The 22,531-nt window shown below is 46.8% G+C and overlaps 1 long non-coding RNA gene across 1 annotated transcript; it reads left to right on the top strand.

Moving 5' to 3' along the window:
• The first annotated feature begins 19,082 nt into the window (after window positions 1–19,082).
• On the top strand, window positions 19,083–21,294 carry LOC126068473 (uncharacterized). Its single transcript, XR_007515711.1, has 4 exons — window positions 19,083–19,112; window positions 19,753–19,812; window positions 20,725–20,918; window positions 21,164–21,294. It is a non-coding gene; the product is annotated as an uncharacterized LOC126068473 (long non-coding RNA).
• Window positions 21,295–22,531: the final 1,237 nt, after the last annotated feature.

The raw sequence follows: 22,531 nt of genomic DNA, 5'->3' as shown, positions 1-22,531 counted from the left end.
CCCTGTTGCCCACATCACCTCCACTTTTCCTTGGCTAACTACTGCCCCTCTCTGAAATTTTTCCTAAATGCCCCTACCCCCCACTGAGTTCTTGCTAGCTGCCATCCAGTTGGCCCCCAACTCATGGCAATGTCATGCACAAAGAGACTGGACCACTGTGAGCTGTAGAGTTTTCATTAGATGATTTTTTGGGATGTAGATTGTCAGGCATTTCTTCCTAATCTGTCTTAGTCTGGACGGTCCACTGAAACCTGCTCAGCATCATAGCAACACCCAAGCCTCCTATGGCAGATAGGTGGAGGCTGTATATGAGGTGCATTGGCCAGGAATCAAACCCAGGTCTCCCATATAGAAGGTGAGAATTCTACCACTGCACCACCACTGCTCCCTAAATCTAGAATAAAAAAAAAATTTATAGGCACCCCTAATTAGGTGATCCCACAATACCATCCATTTCCTCTACCATAATCTTATCCCAGTGTATTGTCATTTCCTGTTCCTTTTCCCTTTTCTTTTATTCCACTCTCTAAAGGAAAGGCTCTGTCTTCTGGGTGCCATGTCCCTAGAAACAATCACAGTGCTGAGTACAGAGTAGGTGCTGAGCAATAGTGAATAAATGGAGGCAGGGCAATAATACGATTACTTTAGTCAACGAAAGGGATGTTGCAGGGCTCCAAGTTTTTTTGTTTTTTTTTTTTCCACAAGTTAATCTAATCTGGCAGCATCCTGGATTTATAATTCAGATACTGGACTCATCAACTCTCATTTGTGCCTTTCAGAGAAGTGATTTTCAAAATTTAATGTACAGGGAGACATAACCAAGATGGTGAAATAGACAGACACTTCCGGCGAGCCCATTTACAACAAAGACCCGAAAAAAAAAAGTGAAACGAGTATATTTATAATAAGCTAGGAGCCCTGAACATCAAAGGCAAGCTTAGAAAATAAACTCAGGGGCAGGGAGAGAAAGAGACAGTTTAGAAGTGGAGAGGAGTTACAGGACCTGAATCATGGGGAGCCCTCAGGAACCATTCCCGGAAGCGGCGGCAGAAGGCTGGTACTACCATTTGGCTGCAGTTTCCACAGGGAGAAGCAGCCAGCCACACAGCCTACTCACACCTCCGAAACCAGACAAGAACGGCGCACTCGCCAAAAGCTAAGTACGTGTGTATATTCTACTGTGCTCCACCCCCTCACTCCCCACCCCCTCACTCCCCACCCCCCACCACCACCCCCACTCCAAAGCTGCCTTCAGTGGCTGATTTCACTGGGTCAGAGATAGGCCCTGTTGAGTGCCTAGAGCTATCTTCCCAGCCTTGGAGAATGAATAAATTTGCAGTTGGGGGAAAAGATAATTTGCCAGAGCCACCAACCAGTGAAGCTCAGGATAGAAGCGGCTCCTGTCCAGGCATAAACAGTCCGTGGGCTTTCAGTACCTTTCCCCTCTGCATGGACCTGTGTGGGCCTATTTCAGGAGAAAAGCCCCTTGTTGGCAGACTCCAGCCGTTTTGGCTGTGTGGCAGAGAGGTAGGTGTTTGATGTCTGACATTGCCTATGAAACAGGATCCTCACCTACCCAAATAAGGGACCTAAGGACTGGTGGCTCCTCTCAGGTCACCCAGCCACCTGTAACAGGGGTCCAAGGAAAACTGGTACCTCCCAATCCTTACAACCAAAAACACCAGGTGCCCATGGTCCACCTGCAGAACCCACCCACCTGTATGCTCTAGGGAATAGGAACACACTTAGAAGATTCCATCCAGAGAGAGTAATGTGTTCCTGCATCTTCTGCCCCCATGTACGCACAGGGCCCTCTCTCCCTCACTGAACAGGTCTTTGCTTTGAGGAGGCCTTGTCAGAGAGGCCTTCCCTGGTCAAATGATCCAAAGAAGCATTTCCTCCGGCAGCTGGTGCTCTCTAACCAAGCCTTTCTCAACCAGGGTTCCGTGAGAGAATTTCCCTAGAGATAATCACGTCAGTGACTTTTTTCATACCTCCCAAGGATGATACATAGCTAACATCCTTCTAGTTGCATACAAGAAGTTAATTCATTGTATATAACAGGTGTTGTAGGGCGTTAGTGTTTAATAACCCCATGGAACTATTAGAAAAGGTCTACTGTAAATGGTTATCCTACTTGATTTTTCTTCTGAGCTCTTATCAACATTTCATGAATTATCTCTTTATTGTCTCTAGAATGTAAGCATATGGACCTTGATTTTGTTCCCTGCTTATCCTCCATGCCTAGAAATGGTATATAGTAAAAAAAAAAAAAAAAAAAAAATCCACTGCCATCAAGTTCTTTCAACTCATAGTGACCCTATAGGACAGAGTAGAGCTGCCCATGTGGTCTCCAAGGAGCACCTGGTGGATTTGAACTGCCGGCCTTTTGGTTAGCTCTTAACCACTATGCAACCAGGGTTTTCCTGGTATATAGTAGACACTCAAAAAATATTTGTTGAATAAATTGCACAGCAGCAATTTGTGTTATAACTTTGTATGTAAAAGCTTTTCCATTGTTAAAACAATTCATGTTAAAACTTCTATATCCAGAAACATGTATATTATAGATTTCCTGAGTAGTATGATAAGACAGAAAATGTTAAAAGAATTGGAAAAGCTAAAACTATTAGTCCAGATAATCATAACAGAAGGCTTTAGTCATCCAATCAGAAATGACCAACTGCTCAATCAGGATGAGAGATGGGGGAGGGGTTAATAATTTGAGGATGTTTTCTACAACCCTTACCAACGGAAAGTAGAGTGGGCTTTCATTCCAAACAGGATCAGAAATGGACTCTAGGGATTGCTGTGGGTGCGCCACTCAGTAAGAATTAATAACGTAATTAAATTCTGCATCCTCATGAGACAGAGGAAAACCAAGAAACCCATTTCATGAACTCTAGATTTTTAAAAAGGAACATATGATCAGCATAGGCCCCATTTAGGAGATAACTGAAAGGAAGTATTTGAAAAAGTCAATAACCCACAAGAAAATCCTATACACTTTTTCCCCTGCTATCCATGAAAAGTTTGTACCAAGAAATAAAGATAACAAGCATTTTGGGATAGAAGCTAAAAAGAGAACTGGTAAAGTCATATAAATTACTGGAGAAAAAATAGGGCATTTTCCCCAAACTCACAAGAGAGCTCATGTGAACAGGATAAAGACACCCAATCAATTATAAATGAGGAGAATAATAACTACACCAGAAAGACTCTGATAAAGCACCTTGCAAGTGTCTTAGAAACCAATAAAAGGAGATTGTTTCAACATGTGAATGGGAGGAAGTCACTCAAAGAATAGGTGGGATCTTTGATCCTTGTAGATAAAGGATTTGCTCGAGAATGGAAAAGGGGACATTTTACACGCTGAATTGAGCCAAATTGAAAGAATAAATGGAGGCTTCCTTTCCCATGATGTCCTCTAAGATGAACTAGTTGGAATTACTTGACTGCATGCTACTCGAAGATACTCTACCAGGCTGGACAAAATCAATGTAGACAAACTGTCAGGACAGAGAGATGGAGAATCTGCTGACTCAGATGGGTGGCTTATATCTACAAATGTGTAGCTGTAACCCCATTCAGTGAAGTTCAGAGGAGACCTGAAGAATCATGATCAGAAAAGCTTTGCTTTAATAACAGGAAAAGTCACAGAGCCTACAATACCCCAAAACCCACTGCTGTCGAGTCAATTCCGACTCATAGCGACCCTACAGGACAGAGCGGAACTTCCCCATAGAGTTTCCAAGGAACGCCTGGTGGATTCCAACTGCCGACCTCTTGACTAGCAGCTGTAGTACTTAACCACTACACCACCAGGGTTTCTCAGAGCCTACAATAGGGATTAAAAAATCATTGAATATTTAAACGAAAATCATCTTTGGGAGGAAAGACAATGTGAATTTTAAAAGTAAATGCATGCTTAATTTGCTGGTTTCAGGAGAGATGTGCTGGTCACTAAACAAATGAGAACTGATGACTATCTTCTGGGCTAGTATATTTCTTTCCAATTGACTTTAACTGGGCTCTCCATGATGGCAACAGGGGTACAGACCACAGAATACTGCACAATCAATAGACAGCAACGTGCCCTCCTCTGAATGAACTCCAAAGAGTAGGAATCCTCAGGGCTACCATTACATACCCTACTTCTTAACTTCTGTAGTAAAGAAATACTTAAGTGTTTGCTAACTAGGTTACTTCCAAAATTTGACATACTTCAAATGCCCTTATCATATACATTGTCTTGCTGTTTGACTAGGCGTGATAAGAATTACATATCACCATATTGTATTTTTGCTTATCTCTTATGACCTTACTATTACTTATGAATTTATTAACCAGTTAAAGTTACAGGTTTAAAACGAACTAAAAGCCCAGCACACAGTAAGCATTCAATAAATGTTAACTGCATTTAAATTGATTTAAGTAAATAAATGAAACTTCAGAAAATCAATCAATAGATTCCAGACTGTCCACTCTCCCTTCCCAACCCCAACTTTCCTTTATTTTCTACTGGGCTCCCTTCTGGAATTTCATCAGCTATCTCCAGCTATATCAGCAACAGCCCTCTGGCAAAAAGTTCCTGCTAATAAGGGTGCAAAAAATATAGTCTTTACATATTCTTACAGCTATTTATGGGAGTTCCCGGGTGGTACAAACACTTAAGCGCTGGACTACTAGCTGCAGAGGTTGGCAGTATGAACCCACCCAGAGGTGTCTCAGAAGACAGGCTTAGTGATCTGTATCTGAAAGTTCACAGCCTTAGAAACCGTGTGGAAGACAATTCTACTCTAAGACACATGGGTCGCCACAGTTGGAGTCAACTCGGGGCCAACTGTTTTTTAGCATACCTAATATTAAAGTTAATGAACAGTAATCCCATTCATTCACTCACACATGCCCCAGCTTTGAGGAAGTGCTCCTTGGGTATGGTAATTAGTCCTGATAAGTGTGTAAGGTTCGGGATGCAGCAGTCACCCATAGCTGAGGCACAGACAGATAAAACATGGCATAAAACAGAGAAAGGGTAAAAAGAGTAAGAGAGACACAACTATGGTTTAGGGCAGATGTTACAAGTCAGTCACCTATAGGGTGAGACTGGTGAAGCAGAGAAGTGAAACAGGCAGCGATAAGACAGTAAGAAGAGTTGGGGACTGTGGTATTTCTAAATTACACCCAATTTTTGCAACATGAGAATGCAATATCTACCGTATCTCATATTTTTAGAGATCTGGATTTTTATGAGAACTTACCCATTTTTTAAAAAGAAATCTCTGTGGACCAAGCACAACACATCTGCAAATCAGATACGAGCCACAGCTCCAACCCTTAGCTAAAAGGGTCAATTCCCCAGCCTAAAATCTCTCAAACCCCTTCCCAGAACTGTGTCATATGACCACTGCTAGGTGCAGGGGAGGCTGGGAAATTAAGGTGGTTTTTTGTTTATTTGTTTGTTTGTTTTAAGCTGAATACATTATTGTAGTAAAACCTGGGTTAAATTGTTGTAGCAAAACCTGGATTCAGCTACTAAGCAAGAAGGAGACCACACATCCAAAGGAGGGAATATGCCCCATGCTTTGAAATACTAGGTCTAAGAGAATTCCACAAACATCTACCTTCTCAGCAACCTCCTTTCTCCCTGCTCTTCAATGTTCCCTGGAGGTCCCTAAATTAAGCAACTAGCCTGAGTATAATGTGACTTGTACTGTTGTATTCCGCCAGGCGCTCCTTGGAAACTCTATGGGGCGGTTCTACTCCGTCCTATAGGGTCGCTATGAGTTGGAATCGACTCGAGGGCATTGGGTACTGGGTTACTGTTTTATTACACAACTGCATTCAATTAAAGGACTGCAATCACTGTGCTAAACGGGGCCATTATCAATATAATGTGTGTCTGGGGAAAGCAGACAAATGAGAAAGGAAATATGTGCTAGAAATACCAGGTGCAAGAAATTAAAACCTGAATCCCTGCTTTTGCTGGGGCTTTCATGACGTGACAGATGTACTTCTCCTGTCACTGTCCCAGCCTCAAGACAAGCAAATGTCTTGAGGAGTCATTAGATTTAAATTACTTAGGAAAATGTCTCTGAAGTCAAAAGGTGTATGAACCAAGTACACATTTCTTGTTTTCAAATCAGTGACCGTCTTATCCAAGAGTTAGATGTACCAACTTTAAAATGTGAAAGAGACGGCAATAATCTCCTAGTAATGATGCGACATCAGTGGGTGGGGTTGATCAAGCCCTCTGGACTGCCATATTATTTTTCTGACTAGATTCTCTGGGCTTTGCCTTACGCGACATAGGAGCAATACATCTAGTTAAGACACTCAGCAGAGTATCAGTTTCAGGTTTTCTGTAGTCTTTTTTTTTTTTTTTTTTGGAACATTTTCTTGTGGTTTGAGTAAAATTTTACAGAGCTTATTACTTTCCCATTCAACAATTTATGCACGTTTTGTTTCGTGACAGAAGCTGCAATCCCCCCAATCCCCAGTACCTTCCTGGGATCCCATTAGCCCGTCTTCCCCTCTCCTTCCTGCCTTCTGAATTTTGTTCTGGGGAAAATGCTGCCCTTTTGGTCTTGTGTGGTTGATTGTTCTGAGTAGGTTTCTCAAGGGTGTTATTCACTTTAGGGGCCGGTCTATTGTTTGGCCGAAAGGTGATCTCCAGGAGTGGGTTCAGTTCCAGGTTTGAAGAGTATCTAAGGGCCATAGTTTCAGGGGTTCCAGCAGTCTCTATCAGACCAGTAAATCTGGTCTTTTTCATGAATTTGAATTTTGTTCTAGAGTTGTCTCCCACTCTGTCCAGGACCTTCTATTACAGTCCCAATCAGAGTGGTTGGTAGTGGTAGCCAGACACCATCTAGTTCTCCTGGTCTCAGGCTAGGGGAACCTTTGGTTCATGTGGTCCATTAGGCCTTTGGACTGTTTCCTTGAATCTTTGATTTTCTTCAGTCTTCTTTGCTCCAGACAGAAAGAGAGCAATAGTTGTATCTTAGATGGCCACTCACAAGCTTTTAAGACCCCAGTTGCTACTCACCAAAGTAGGACGTAGGACCTTGTCTTTATGGACTATGTTATGCCAATTGACCTAGATGTCCCCTGAAACTATGGTCCTAAGCCCTCAAGACCCATGACTCAGTCCCTCAAGGAGTCTGGTTATGGCTAAAAAGTTTCCATAACTTTGCCCCGTGTGCTCTACTGTATACATTGACATGTTGGCAGCACATACATGTATGTATATGCTCGTGGGTGTACTCCCACACTTGTTCAGCTTACATATCTACCTATATATCCTGTTCAATTATTGTTTGTTGTTACATTATTGCAGAATTGTGTATTTACCTGCCAGTGCCTTCCTTTGCCTTGGTCACGTATTCCTGACCTCCCCCTTCTTGTTTATTGCCTTTCCCTTTACCCGAGTTAATATCTGTCTATTCAGTGATTTTCCCTCCCTCCTGTTCTCATCCCTGGTAACCATCAAAGAATATTTCTTTCTGTGTGTAAACCTTTTCTTGACTTTTTATAATACTGATCTCACATAATATTTGTCTTTTTGTGATTGACTTATTTCACTTAGCATAATGTCCTCTAGGTTTATCCATGTTGTGAGATATTTTGCAGAGTCACTGTTATTCTTTAACGTTGCCTAGTATTCCATTGTGTGTATGTATCATAGTTTGATTATCCATTCGGCCAATGATGGGCACTTAGGTTGCTTTTTCTGTAGTCTTAAGAGACCTGGATTTGCTCTTGATTTCTACCCAGAATTTACTTTCTTCAATTTTTTTTGAAGATCAAGTTTCTACTTAACTTTATTTTCCATTTACTGGGAAGAAAGAAAAATCATTTGCTTCCATTTTTACTTTTTACTCAATTCTCAGCATTTTTGTGGAGCTCTCCCCCACCAATGATGAAATCTTTAATTAACATTTTTTTAGTCATCAGGATTTTCTAGAGCTAATGATGCCTGGGAGCCCTGGTGGTGCAGTGGTTAAGGGCTCAGCTGCTAACCAAAATGTCGGCACTTTGCATCCACCAACTGCTCCTTGAAAATCCTAAGGGGAAGTTCTACTCTGTCCTTTAGGCTCACTATGAGTCGGAATGGACGCGATGGTAATGGGTTCGGTTTTTGTTTTGGGCTTAATGATGCCCGAGGAGCCTGTCAATAGCCACACAAATCCACATACACATATTAAATCCCTGTTACTGGAGTTGTTTACTCTGGGCCTTGCTGGCCAGCTGGTGTTCCTTCATCTATTTGCATCGATGTGGGCTGCCAGCTTTTGTAGAGTCAATATTTGTGTTTCAATCAAGCCAAGTCTCTTTGGAGTTCATCCTTCTTTACTCTTCCAGTGAGAACTATCATGGCCCTGCCCTTTCCTGTGGTTTTAGGGAATGCCTTGTCCTCATCCTTCTATTCCAAAGCAGGAATCAAATGGGAATTACTGTTGCCATGTCAATCTAGCAGTTTCACTTCTATTACATTAGCCTTCAGCAACCCATGCGAAGTCTCGTGAGTCAAATCTTAATTAGATTTTGAAAACCACAGTTCAAAATATAAAATGCCCTTCTGTATTAGACAGGGCTTGCTTTGGAATATACATGTGGAAAACCCAGTTGCAGTGGCTTATCTAAAATTTTTAAAAATCTTCTCAACAAGTCCAGAGGTAGGCTGGTGCAGCAGCTGTGCAAAGTCATTGCTGAAAGTTTGCTTGCCCAGAAAGCAACTCTGGGATGGAGAATGCACACAGGGAGTTTACTAATGAGCGCTCTTGGGATCAATCCCTATGGGATAATGGAAGGAAGCACGATTGGACAGAGAACAAGTTGGGCTGTGGTGCTGTCACAAGAGGACCTCAGCCAGTCACGTGAGATCTGAAGCTGTGATGGTTTTTTAGAATTTTTCTGAGTTGGGGCAAGGGAACAGGCCTTTATACTTCCTCAAAAGACAGTCACTAGACATGGGTTGCCCACCAGGAAGGAGGCATGACCTTCGGAGGGGTGCCATCTTTAAAAAAAAAAAAAAAAAGCCATCTTTAGCTGAGGGTAATTCCCAGAGAGGGCTCACAGCTGAAGGCTATCAACTGGCCACACTCCCAGCAGTGGGGGGTAACAGACTTCAGTCCTGAAGGGGATCTCAGTAGAGAAGGTCAGTGCCCACCACAGTCATCATGTCCTAGGCCCCTTCTACCTTTCTGACCTGCCACTCTTAGCATTTGGCTTTCACGCTCACTGTTGCTTCATGCTCTCAAGATGACTATTCCACCCCTTGCCTTATTTCTGCACTTGAGGCAGAAATAAGAAGGATGCAACAAGGAAGAGGAGGTAGCACCTATATTAAGAAAGGAATGATTTCCCAGAGATGTCCACCAGTCTTCTGTTTACATCTCACTGGCCACACATTGTCACATGGCTATTTCTAGATGCAAGAGCTGATGGGAAATGAAAGTTTTAGGCAAACATATTTCTGCCTCGATGAAGGTCAGAATTCAGAGTTTTGATTTTAATGAAAAAGCAGAGAATGGAGATTGGAATTAGGAACTAGCAGTACTCCCACACCATCTGATTTTCAAAAATAGTTCACTCTCATTGACAAGAAGTTGGCAATTCTCTATAAACCTCAAGGACGTTTTTCCCTAATTTCTTCCCAGAAGCCACTTCTCTATCTTAATCACACATTAGTTGTACTACTTCCTTCTGTGGCCACTGCACGTTAGGATTCCTTTTCTAGTTGTCATGATCATCTCAAAAGAGTAAACCTTAAACTTCTTTCTTACTGATACGTCATTTCTCTCTTTTTCTCTCTCTCACACACAGGCACAGATACGTGAGGTTTTACTCTTTCTGTGTTTCTGAGAGTAGAATGATAGTAACAAAGTGCCTTCATTTCATCCAGTCTAAAATCATCATTATATCCTTGTCAGTGTGGGATCAAACTAAAGTGCATCTAGAGATAAAAGAGCAACCATTGGCAATAATGGGTACACAGAGGATAGAGGTATAGCAAATCCAAGGTAGGGAATCCAGCCAAAGTAGAATGGACTGGGAAAAAGGTTGCCAGGTTTAGCAAATAAAAATACAGGATACCCAGTTAAATTTTAATTTCACGTAACTAACAAATAATTTTAGTATAAGTATATCCCATATATTGTACGGGACACACTGATACTAAATATTTATTTGTTGTTTATCTGAAACTAAAATTTAACTGGTTACCCTGTGTTTTATCTGGCAACCCTGACCAGGAAGAATAATGTCCACACCATCACAGAGCTCAATACTGCTACTGTGCCCACTTCTCTAACTACTAACTTCACCTCCTCCCCTGGAGCTTTCCCATAAACGTCTAGCCTGAGAACTACTGTCCAGTATGTTTGGAGACTCATCAAGACAGCTAAAGCTGAAACATTCTTTGCTAAAGCTTACTTTTTTTTTTATTGTCTAGAACACAGACCCCCTTGGGCATGCAGATGAGCTTCAAGTTGGTCTCTGAATCCATTGAAATTGTGGCCTTATATTGTTTTCATTTATTTATATTCATTCATTCATCCTTTCGTTTAGTCATTTGACAAACATTTACGGCTCCTTACTGTATTAAAGGCACTAGACAAGGTCCAGAGAAAAAAGTTAAATAAGAAAGAGTCCCTTCATTCCAGATGCCCATGTTATATATGACATAACCTACTCTCGGGTGTAGTTAATGGTGGTGCACCAGGGACCCTTGGTGAATCCTACAGACATGGCTGGAGACTTTGCTGGCAATTTGCCATGGTATAAGTCTGTCCTTTCTGAGCATATGGACTCAGAAAACTTGATAGGAGAACGCAATCCTTCAAAGGTTAGGCCACACCATTGCATTGAGTACTGAAGGGAGCATGATAGTATTCTGCTATCTTGCATTATTAGATCATGAGACTTTTCCATGCTTGCTACTATGTACCAAGCACTCTAAGAGGACAGAAGCCCAAATGAGAAGCAAAGAATTGTAATTGGAGGTTTTCACTGTCAAGCACTGTGAATGAACAGGACCCTTAAGGGAGAGAAGTAGTGAGAAGGTCTTTTCCACAGGACTTTATTATAGACAAACTTCTTAACCTGCCTCTCCAAAGACAGGGGTTGGAGAGGGAGTATGGTGGTCTCTAGTCTTTACCCTTTGAAACAGCTGAACGGTTTAAGGAAAAAACCTCACAGACAGAGATGCTGAAAAAACAGTGCCAGTTATTCGTGAGTTTAAGGGCTTTGCTGAAATACTCTCACAACTAATGTCTAACTCTGTCGTTGACTTTGGACTGGCAAAGAAAAGGGCTAATATCAACCTTCCTTTTTCAGACCTCTCCCCTAAGAACTCAGAATGAAGAACTACCCACTTCTCCCCAGCCTCTAGAAAGAAGGGAACAGATCTTGAACATGTATTCTACTCCTGAGGGATGCTGTTATCTTTTATTTTGAAGCTTCTGGTGATTAGATTTGAGAGAGAGAAAGAGAAGACAGATTCAAATATCCCAGATTTATCTTAAAAACACAGCCCATAGCCAGAATGCTCCTTGGAAGCAAGGATGGCAAGACCTGTCTCACGTGCTTTGAACAAATTATCAGGAGGTTCCAGTCCTTGTGGATTTGACAGGCTTGTAAAACATACTACAGAAAAGCTTCACCCTTAGGTATGGGCCAAGGGCTCCCCTTCTCAGGATCTATGCCTCAGGGAACCTATGCTTTGGAGGGCTTCCTTCAAATTTTCTATCTTCCTCTTACAGGTGGGGCAGTACCATTTGGGCAGGATGCCCAAAGCCCAGGCAGGGATCTACAGGGACCTTGTTGCCTGTTCTGTCCTTTGGAACACTCTCTAATTCTCCGCCTCATGGATAGGTTCACCAGATGCCCCAAGAAACGCTGGCCAATATATCCATGGGGTTGTCCCAGAGCTTCTGGGCTAGGCCCTGAATCTACAATGGCAGTCTGGTGAGCAGATTACTCCTGATGGCATAAGCAGTACTTCTTGTGGGGGATCACATGAGATTGGAATAAATTCACAGTTGGGGGAAAAGGTAATTAGCCAGTTCCACTAACCAGCAGAGCTCAGGACAGAAGCGGCTCCTGCCTAGGCATAAACAGTTCATGGACTTTGAGTATCTTTTCCCCCTGCATGGACCTGTGAGGGTTTATTCTAGGAGAATTGGCACTTGATGGCACACTGCAACCATTTCATCCCCATGGTGGAGAGGTGAGTGTTTAATATTTGCCACCACTTGGCTATTAAACAGGGTCAAAAGGACTGGTGGCTCCACTCAGGTCACCCAGCGACCTGTGACAAGGGTCCAGGAATAACTGCTACCTCCCAGTCCTTACAACCAAAAGCATTGGGGGCCCATGGTCCATCTGCACAACCCACCCACAGGTACGCTCTAGGCAACAGGGACCCGCTTTCCTCACAGACACTTGGGGAAAGTTTCTTAGCCCCCTGCCTTGTTCACAGCATGACTCCCTACTGCAACCAGATACCAGTACCTACAACAATCACTTCTGCCCCTCTAAGATTGTATGACAGAGCTTGTACCACGCACTAGATGATGATCTACCTGGACACCTGAGCTGAATCCACACAAGAAAAGTGAATGGACTCCTAGACTGATATATCTGATAACAGCTCTAGCCATCTGGTGACAGGACATCAGACCTTCAAAGGCAAAAATAATCCAGCTAGCTCACTCAAGCAACCCATTTGGGCATATCAAAACAAAACAAACCAAGAAGCTACAATACGGGAAGCTAAAAATCTTGTGAGTGGGTCACTAGGGGTAATAGTGAGTGGGTGCTACTCCCATTTCTCCCCTTAATTCTTGGACCCATGAATCCTGGCTATGGGAGATACAACACTGTATACTGGTTGCTGCTTTAGAGCATATACAGCCTCTAGGTGAACACTGCCCCAACCCTACAAGGTACTGCTACCTAGCTGGCACTGTAATTGTGTCTTTAGGAGTCCATTCCATCATTGTATCAAACCAGCTACTTTAGGATGATGGGGAACATGGTAAGACCAGTGAATTCCATGATCATGGGCCCACTGCTGCATTTCATTTGCTGTGAAGGGAGTCCCTTCATTCAAGGAAATGCATGTGGGATACCATGATGGTGGATAAGGCATTCTCTAAGTGCATGGGTGGTAGTTATGGCAGAAGCATTACATGCAGGGGAAGCAAATCCATACGCAGAGTAAGTGTCTATTCCCCTGAGCACAAAACGCTGTGCTTTCCATGACGGAAGTGGGCCAATGTAAACAGCTTGCCACCAGGTTACTGGATGATCACTTTGAGGGATGGGGCCGAATAGGGGACTCTGTGTTGGTCTCTGCTGCTGCCAGATTCTGCACTTGGCAGTGGTTCTCGCCAAGTCTGCCTTGATGAGTAGAAGTCTATGTTGCTGGACCCATGCATAACCTCCATCCCTGCCATCATGGCCACTTTGTTCATGAGCAATGATGAAAGTACCTGGGAAAGGAGGATGAGTGGTTTCCACAAAACACGTCATCCTATCCACTTGATTGTTAAAGTCTTCATCTGCTGAGGTCACTCTTTAGTGAGCATTCACATAAGACACAAATATCTTCACTTCTTTGGCCCATTCAAAGTGGTCTATCCACATACCTCTTCCCCACAAATCCTTATCTCCAGTTTCCCAATCATGTTCCTTCCAAGTCCTTGACAATCCAGGTAAACCACTGGCCACAGCCCATGGATCAGTATACATACAATCGCACATCTGGCCATTTCTCCTTCCAAGCAAAGTGAACACCCAGGTGCACTGCTCCAAGTTCTGCCCATTGGGAGGATTTCTCTTTACCACTGTCCTTTAGGGAGGTCCCAGGAAGGGGCTGTAGTGCTGCCACTCTCCACTTGCAACTAGTGCCTGCATATTGCACAAAACCATGTGTAAACAAGGCACGAGTTTCCACATCTTCAGTCACCTGCTCATAAGGAACACCCCATGAGGCCACAGGTGCAGACTGGGAGATGAAAGGTAATGTGAGAGGAGTGGAGACCATGGGATTTGGGCCATTTCCTCATGCTACTTACTTGTGCCTTCAGGTCCTGCTCAGGCCCGATCTTGAATATACCGCTTCCATTAATGCTGGAGTGCTGCTGGGCAAGTCCAAATTTATGACTCTCAGACAACCTCCAGTTCATAATGGATAATGAAGATAGATAAAAGAATGAAAACAAATACATGCAAAGAAAAGAGCATGTTCTATAGAGAAAATAATGTAGGGTGCTGTGAGCTAAGGCTGGGGTGTGGTTCAAAAGGCCTCACTAACGTGACATTTATGTGTGACTGGAATGACAGGAGGGACCAGCCCTACATGAGTCTGGGGACAGCAAGCCAGGGCGAAGACACAGCTGGTGCAGAGACTGGGAGGCGGACATGAGTTTGTCTAGGGCGGGGAGGCGGTGATTAAAATGCAGCCAATATGGCTAGAGGAAGCTGAGGGGGAGAGGAGGCAGGGAGGAGGAGGACAGATCCAGGACCCATGACCTGGTGGGCTGGAGGAGTTATCTCTTGCTCGCTGAGAACAACAGCCCTAAAAGCAATGACTCACAACAGCACACAGCACACAGTCTCTGTGGGCCAGGAATCCAGGCAGGGCTCACATGGTGACTGCCCCAAGTTCTCAGGAGCCTGTAGTTGTGGTCTCAACTTACTCTTGACTGGGGAAGATCTGCTCCCTACTCACTGTCGTGTCATGAGCAGGATTCTGAGCTGTGGGACTGGGGGGCCTCACTTTCTCTCTGTCTGTTGATGAAGACTCTCCCTCAGGTTTGTGACATGAGTCTCTCCATGGGCAGGTCATACATCACAGCTCCTTCCCGGGGGAAGGGGGGAGAGATAGAAATAAATGAAAGACACTCAGGGGGAGAGATGACTTAGACAGAGAGAGAGAGAATAAAAGAGAGCCAAGAAACATTGCCCCATATGGGGTCATTACGAGTTGAAACCGAATCAGTGGCACCTAAGAACAACAACATTCTTGAGAAGCTAGCCGCTGAGTCCAATCCACACGGAGGGGAGGGGGTCACCCAGGATGTGGAGACCAACAGGTAGGATTGTTGGGAGCCATCGTGCAGGCTGCCCACCCCCTAGTCTGAGATGAGGCACTGGGTCAGATTCTATATAATGGAAGTTATTAGAGGGTTTTATGCACAGGGTGACAATATCTGATGTTCATTTAATTTCAATCCCCTCCCGGTGCAGACTGGGAATTGAGGCCAAGAGGGGAAGTGACTTTCCCAAGCTCACACCACCAGAACCCAGCCCTGTTTGGAGATGTACTCCATGCATCTTCCCATCCTTGCTTGAAATTCTTCCATCTCTGAGTTTGTGCATTAGCTACAGGAGCAGATTATCCAACAGACAAGTAAACATGGTGAACACCAAATCTTTGATGTGGCAAAACCCATGTGAAATTGTTCACTACAGATTAGTAAGTAAGCACAAGGGGACCTGTGTTTACCTTGCTTACAGGGTCGTCTGCCCCCATCAGGGACTGTAAATTTGAAAAGAGGCTTTGATTCTGTAGGAAGGTGCTGTGGGGTTGGGAGAGACAGATGCCAACCATACCTAGAAGCAGAGTATTAGATGTGGTAAAAAATTATGAAAAGGTGAAAATGTTTATTATAGATGATCTGGTAAGCTGGTAAGCCCTGTGCTTACCTTGCCTACTACATAACCCACCCCTGGTTAGCTTCAGGAAATTCCAGCCCATGGGTTCTATAAGTATTACCTCACATATACCTGCTGAGGTTCCCAGGAAGAAGATACTAAAATGTTCCCTACTGTGTGGGTAGAGGACTGGGGAGGCTCTGAGAAGCACAAAGACTTGTCCAGGGTCACAAAACTGATCTGCTCAAAGCTGGGACCCTGGCTACACCCAGGCCTTCCACAGGCTCTGGGGGTGGGGGGAGGGCTGTGTTGGTGTCACTGTGTATAGTTATGGAGATGGCATGGGGAGAGGTGAGCATTCAGCAGCACAGTGGGGACTTTGGGGACATCTTAACTGACATCAGGCCAAAGTCAGGAGAGCAGGACGTGACCTCACTTCCTTGACAACAGAGTACATAGAACTTGGAACCCTGGTAACCAGCGCCCTACCCAGCTCACTTGAGTGGAGATACTCAACCTAGGAACATGTTTTCTTGTTGTCTCCCATCTTCCCTTGTATCAAAGCTTGAGAGACCCAGGAGTTCGACACTTTCACCAAGGCTGAGACATGGTCTTGTCCCCCACTCACGAAAGCTCAGGCCATTCACCAAAAAGAATCCAAAGGTAACACAGGGTGGCCCAGGGATGCCAATATAGGCCAGGCCACCACTGTGATCCCACCTGGGCAGTCCCACACCCCTCCCCCAGGTCACACCATCCCCCAGGCCATGACAGCCCTTGTCCTCATGGGGTCCCTGGTAATGGGGGCTGGGAGGAAATGTGGACAGAACTGAGGAGGTAGAAAGTTGTTGGCTGAGGCAGGGTCCATTTGGGAGAGAATTGGTGGGGTCAGGGAAGGAGGAGCCATGTGATCTGGGTAGATTTGGGACGGGAGGAGTGATAATGAGGATGATGAAAATGGGGCTACTGCTTCAGGACTAGCACACATTGAGGGCAAGCCCAAGCTCCATCCCCACGGTCTCTCACCATACTGGATTCATGGGGCTGAGTCTGACCATGGCTGGGTCTAGTCCATCAGATTGGGTGCCTTGGAGACCAGGGGTACGGTGGCAAGTGTGGAGGCCTCTTTTACTTCCCTGCCCTGATCCTGCTGATCACACAGAATGCTGGGATTTAAGTCTACCCAGGGGTTCCAGTTCAGACCACAACTTAGGAAGGGACTGTCGAGGTCACAGCTGAGTCAGCGCTCTCATTTGGGCCTTCTCAGAGATCCAGCTGACCCTGAGTGGGGACTCAAGGTGCAGCCCTAGCTGCTGGCATTGCCTCAGCCACTGTTGACCCTGTGCCAGCCCAGCTTCTGCCAGATCCTGCTTCAATAGGCAGAGCTTCATTTTTCTATCCATGGACTTGGTCAGGGCTGGATGGTGCTGCTCACAGTCCAACCCACACAGTATGGGAGAACTGGGAGCTCCTCGGAGGCACAAGGGTTTGATGGGCAGAAAGGGAAGGAGGTGGCTCGGAGGGGCTCTTGATGCATCCCTGGCAGCTGAAAGCACTGTCTCTGCAGAACTGCCAGCAGGAGATCCCCAAGGAAAAGGAGAATGGCATCGTCTACTCGGTCTACCCCAAGAAAGGGACCAGGAAGGGCTGGCAAAGGTTCTGGGTGAGTGCGGCTAGAGGCGAGCGGCATTCCCATCCAGGGACCCGAGATGACCAGAGGGGGCCCAGGGCCCAGACACCACCCTGTAGACCTCAAGTTCCTCTCAGGACTTTCCCTCTCGAGGGTCCCCAGTTCCCTCCCAAAGGAATCAACCTTACCCCCACAACACTGCCTCCCCTGCCCTGGCCAGCTACAAAGTCACTCTTCCCGTATTTGTAGGAACATGAGAGAAGAGCTTTTTATACCGTCTTCACTTCACATAAGCCAATGCATCTTTTGCATGTTGCTGCCATTTTAGTGCTTAACTTTCAACCCCAGAGCCCCAGGCAGCAGTCGGCTGGACTGTCCTTCCACACCTTCTCCCAGCTTCACACATCATCACACTTAGCAGGCTTCTTTTACCCTAAAGTGTGGGGCTCAGGCTATGACACACCTTTTTCTACAATCTGCAATCTCGGGGAATACATCACGTGACCCTTCATTCAGGTCAGGGGCTGTACCCTGACTCGATACAGAATGTTCCAGAAGGGAGGCCTATCCCCACAGTGACTGAGCCTCTCGCTGCTGCTGGCCCTGGACTGATTCCTTCTGCTGCCCTTTCAGCAGGGCTGCAGAAACGCTTACATGTGTCCTCATACCCTGACCCACCCAGGACAGACTCCCAGGAGTGGCATGCTGGGGGAAGGATGTGCACATTTCAAGTTAGGGTCACTAGAGCCAGACTCCTTCCCAAAACAGCTGCCGTGGTCCAATGGCCCAGCAATTTGTGATGCTGGCTGAGTCTCTGCATTAAGCCCGTTCCAGGTATTATGGTTCCTTTCCATTTTGCCAGTCTGCTGTCAGGGTGGCCAACAGAACTGCAGGGTGGCTCTAAGGCACCTGTTGGCCCTGAGAAGCTGAGCCACCGCTCAGGCCTTTACCAACCATTCACATTTGTCCTCTCTGAGCCATCTGGTCAGGTCCTCGGCTCTCTAGGGGTCTTTCTCCCACCCCAGGATCTCCAGGCTCTCACACTTGGCTGGATCTGGGTTTTCCATAGCTTCAGGTTCTCAAAACCCACTTTCACGTACAGAAAGAAAAATCTGTGTCTTGCTTAACTCATGGGTGAGTCTGCTCTGTGCACTGTCTTCAGCTGGAAGGAAGTGAGCTTGAACCATACCTTCCCCTCAGAGTCAGGAGCGGAAGAGGCCTCACATAGCACAGAGGGAACATCATGGAGCCCTAGTGTCAGACAGTTCTGGGCTCGGATCAGGTGACTTCAAGCAGACAATGGATATCACCAAGCCTCTCTTTTATCATCCCTGAAATGCGGAGTTTTGTGAGGACTCACTGGGATACAGCTTTTTCTCCAGGGAGATACCATGGTTACTTCGTTAACAAAATCACTTCAGGCTCCTAATGTTTGTAATCATCCCCCAACTCCAATCCTGCTTCGAAAGCTGAGACCTCTTTGCTGCTCAAGGCACTGGTGTCCCACCTCCTGACACAGATCACTGAGGGAGAGGGAGTACCTGGTCTGAGCTCTGAGCCCACAACCCTCCTGGTGGTTCATGGGGCTCCCTCTGACAATATGTCCCTCCTCTGTCCCATTCCAGTGTGTCCCTGGTTCTGACGAGGACCTGGATGAGGCCTGGGTGATGAAAACCTTCAAGGCAGGCTCACTGGAGAAGCTGGTGGAGCTCCTGGTGCCTGCCTACCTAAAGGGTGACTTCTCCTACATTGAAATCTTTCTGGGAGCCTACAGAACCTACGTCACTACCCAACAGGTCCTAGAACATCTGCTCCAAAGGTGAGCCCTCCACAGCCCAATGGGGACTCTACCCCCTACCAGCTGTGACTCTGGAGAATGTCACTTCACCACTCAGAGCCTTAGTTTTCTCCTCTGAGTAGGGTGCTAAAGGTCCAATCAGCTAGAATTACTGTCAGGACCACATGAGACAAGCCACAGGAAGTGTGTACCCGGAGCCCAGCTCTAAGGTGAAGGGTGCTTGAGGGGCTGGGATGTTCACATTTATTATTTTCCTCTCTCCCGTGAAGAAGCTGTCTACGTGACCCCTCACTGACGACATACCCTTGAGCAAACCTACTTAACATTTGTAAAGAGGAGGTGCAGATTCAATTTAGTGGGTCCTTTTTTCTCCTTGGTACAGCCAGAACAGGGATCCCTGGAGGCTGGTAGAGGGGCCCCAGGACTCTTAGATACCTGGGAAGGTGCTGGTTGGGTTCACTCATTCACCAATCATCCACGAAGCCCCTACTGTTGCAGACACTGTTCTAGGTATTTAGCATTGTTCAGTAAACAAAGCAGATAGGAAGCCCTGCCCTCCTAGGATTCTGTTCCAGTCTGAGAGTCAGACAGGAACACTAGACATCTTAAGCAGAGTAGTGTCCACAGTGCATTAGATGTGACACCCTCACACCACCTCTAGGTATGGATGTAACCATCCCTATTCTGCTGAGTACGGTGAACCCCAGGAGCAGCTGAAAGGGTGAGTGGACTTCGTGTGGAGAAGGAGGGCCTCCTATCTCTACAGAACGGTGGAGGTTTTAGGAGTCGTGTGTCTGGATTGGGGTTGGCAGACCCTGGCCCCACACATCTAGATTCCACTAGAGGGATGAGTTTAGGGGCACCCCTGCAGGATGTACGCAGTCATACAGAGATGGGAGTGGATCCTGGGTGTCATGGGCAGCAGAGGGGAGGCTGGGGGCTCAGAGAGGCCCCTGAGAGAATTCATCCTCCCACAATTCCCTCACATCACTGCTTCCTCCCTTGTCTATTTGGTGCCTAAAACAGGAGGTGTGGGGGGGCAGGATTGGAGGAAACTGCTCCCAAATCCCGATCCCCAGTTGTGGGTGCTCAGCTGCATGTGGGGCCCCTGTCCCAGGGGAGAACAGTGTCCGTGGGAGAAGAGATGCTCACACACATGCAGAGAACCAGGCAGCACACTGGTGCACATGCTTCAGAGGAGGGGCCCTATGGCCTGGGCATCTGGGTCAGGAGATGGACTCTGTGTGTCGCCCAGCATCAGATAATCCTGGAGCACTACTGTGTGCCAGGCTGTGAGGTGAACCTGCAGACATGCATCTCCGTGCCCTTAGAGGGTTACTGTCCAGTGGGGAGAGGGCCAGGGGACAGAAAGGGATGTAATTCAGACTCCCTAGAAGGGAGAATTTGTTAGACCATTGATGGGGAGCTCCTTGGGACAAGCCTCTGTGCTAGCCTCCTGTCAGTGACCAGGCCTGCCACTGTCAGGGCAGTCAGAGGGCGTGTGCAGGGCAATGCTGACCTTTGGAAAGTCAGGGGCAGACAGAGGGACTGGACCCTTGCAGGGGTGTCCTGGGAGGGCAGTATAGTGGGAAAAGCCAGACCTCTGACCTTGCTCTTCACCACCCCTCCCTAGCGCCATCTCTTTTATCCTGGGCACATGGCTGAAGGAATACTCGGAGGATTTCAATCAGCCCCCGGACTTCCCCTGCCTAAAGCTCGTGGTGGAGTATGTGCACGTGAACATGCCAGGCTCACATCTGGAGCATGATACCCAACTTCTCTTGGCACAGCTGGATCAAAGGGAGGTCACTGAGGCAGAGCCAGAGGGTGAGGAAGACTGGGCATGACTGCATGTGAGCTTCTGAGGGGCACGGGGGAAGACCCCCAGAGGCTGGGGTTGAGCCAGAGTTCAGAGTAACTTCAGAACCTCCTCTGGGGGACTACAGTCTGGGAAGACTTCCTGGGGTGGAAATCTTGGAAACGGGCTTCTCTTCGTGGCACTGGGTTGTTTCCCATCACTGGGAAAGCATGAGGAAAGGCAGTCATGTTGGTGAACCTTTCTCTTCTTGCAGCTCTAGAGCCGGGGCCAGCGCCAACTGCAAAAGGAGCTCAAGAGCTAACTTTGCCCCAAGAACCGGCTCCTGGACTATCTCCTGGGGTACATTCTGCTCCTGTAGCAGCACCAGAGCTCCATGGCACACCACGTATCATGTCATCAGCTCCAGCACTGGCACCAGATAGAGAGCTGGCTGAACGGGTGGATCCCTCTCCTGGGCCACCTCCAGAACTGGCTCCCAAACCACTGGCTGATGTCAATCCTGCTCCTGTTCCTGTTCCAACACTGGAGTCTGATGGAGCCCAGGTCTTCCCCCAGCTCCACCACCAGCATCAGATGGAGATTCAGATGAAGAGGTGGATTCCCATCCGGAGCCACCTCCAGAATGGGATCCTGGACCGCCAGCTGACATCGATCCTGCTCCTGCTCCAAGACAGGAGGTCAACAGAGCACCAGCTATTGCGTCACGAGCTTCAGCTCTGGCAGCAGATGGGTAACCCGCTGGAGGTTCACATTCTTAAGCGGGGCCACCGCCTTAGCCGGATCCTGGACCGCCTGGTGATGTCCATCCTGATCCTGTACCGACACCGAAGCTCAACAGAGCACCACCCATCCCATCAACAGATGGAGAGCCCTCAAGAGAGCTGGGATTTTACCCTGGGCAACTTCCAGAACAGACTCAAGGACCACTTCCTGAGTCAGATCCTGCTCTTGCAGCAACATTGGAGCTGGGTACAACAACAGGTCCAACATCACCAAGTTGAGCACTGCCACCTGACAGACAGCCTGCTGAAAGATTGGATTATCTCCCTGGGCCAAGACCATAATGAGCTCCTGGACTGCGTGCTGAGGTCCATCACAAGCCTGGACTAACACTGGAGCTCCAAAGATCACCATCACCAACTCCAAAACTGGTACCAAATGGAGAGTCAGCTGGAAGATCAGACTCTTATTCTGGCTCGTGGACCACTGGCTGATGTCAATCCTGCTCCTGTACCTGCAGCAACACCAGAGCTCACTGTACCCCAAAGCCCTCCATCTTGATCTCTGGCCGAGCACCAGGAGAAGAGCCTGCTGGAGGGCCCGATTCCCATCCTGGGCCACCTACAGAAATGGTTCCTCAGCCAACTGCTCCGGCACCAACACTGGAAGTCCTTAGAGCACCAGCTCTTTCATCACCAGGTCCAGTAGTGGCACTAGACAAAGAGTCAGCTGGAGGGGTGGATTTCCATCCTGGGCCACCTACAACTGGCTCACGGACAAATAGCTGATATCAATCCCGATCCTACTCCAACACTGGAGCCCCATAGGCTATTAGGTTCTCCACCTCTAGCTCTGCCTCAGGCACCAGAGGCTGAGCCAGTTGCCATACCTCAACAGGAGC

The sequence above is a fragment of the Elephas maximus genome, chromosome 27 (assembly GCF_024166365.1).
Source record: "Elephas maximus indicus isolate mEleMax1 chromosome 27, mEleMax1 primary haplotype, whole genome shotgun sequence".
Lineage (NCBI taxonomy): Eukaryota > Metazoa > Chordata > Mammalia > Proboscidea > Elephantidae > Elephas > Elephas maximus.
The sequence above is the reverse complement of the archived record's forward strand: the minus strand, read 5'-3'. Positions and strand labels throughout refer to the sequence as shown.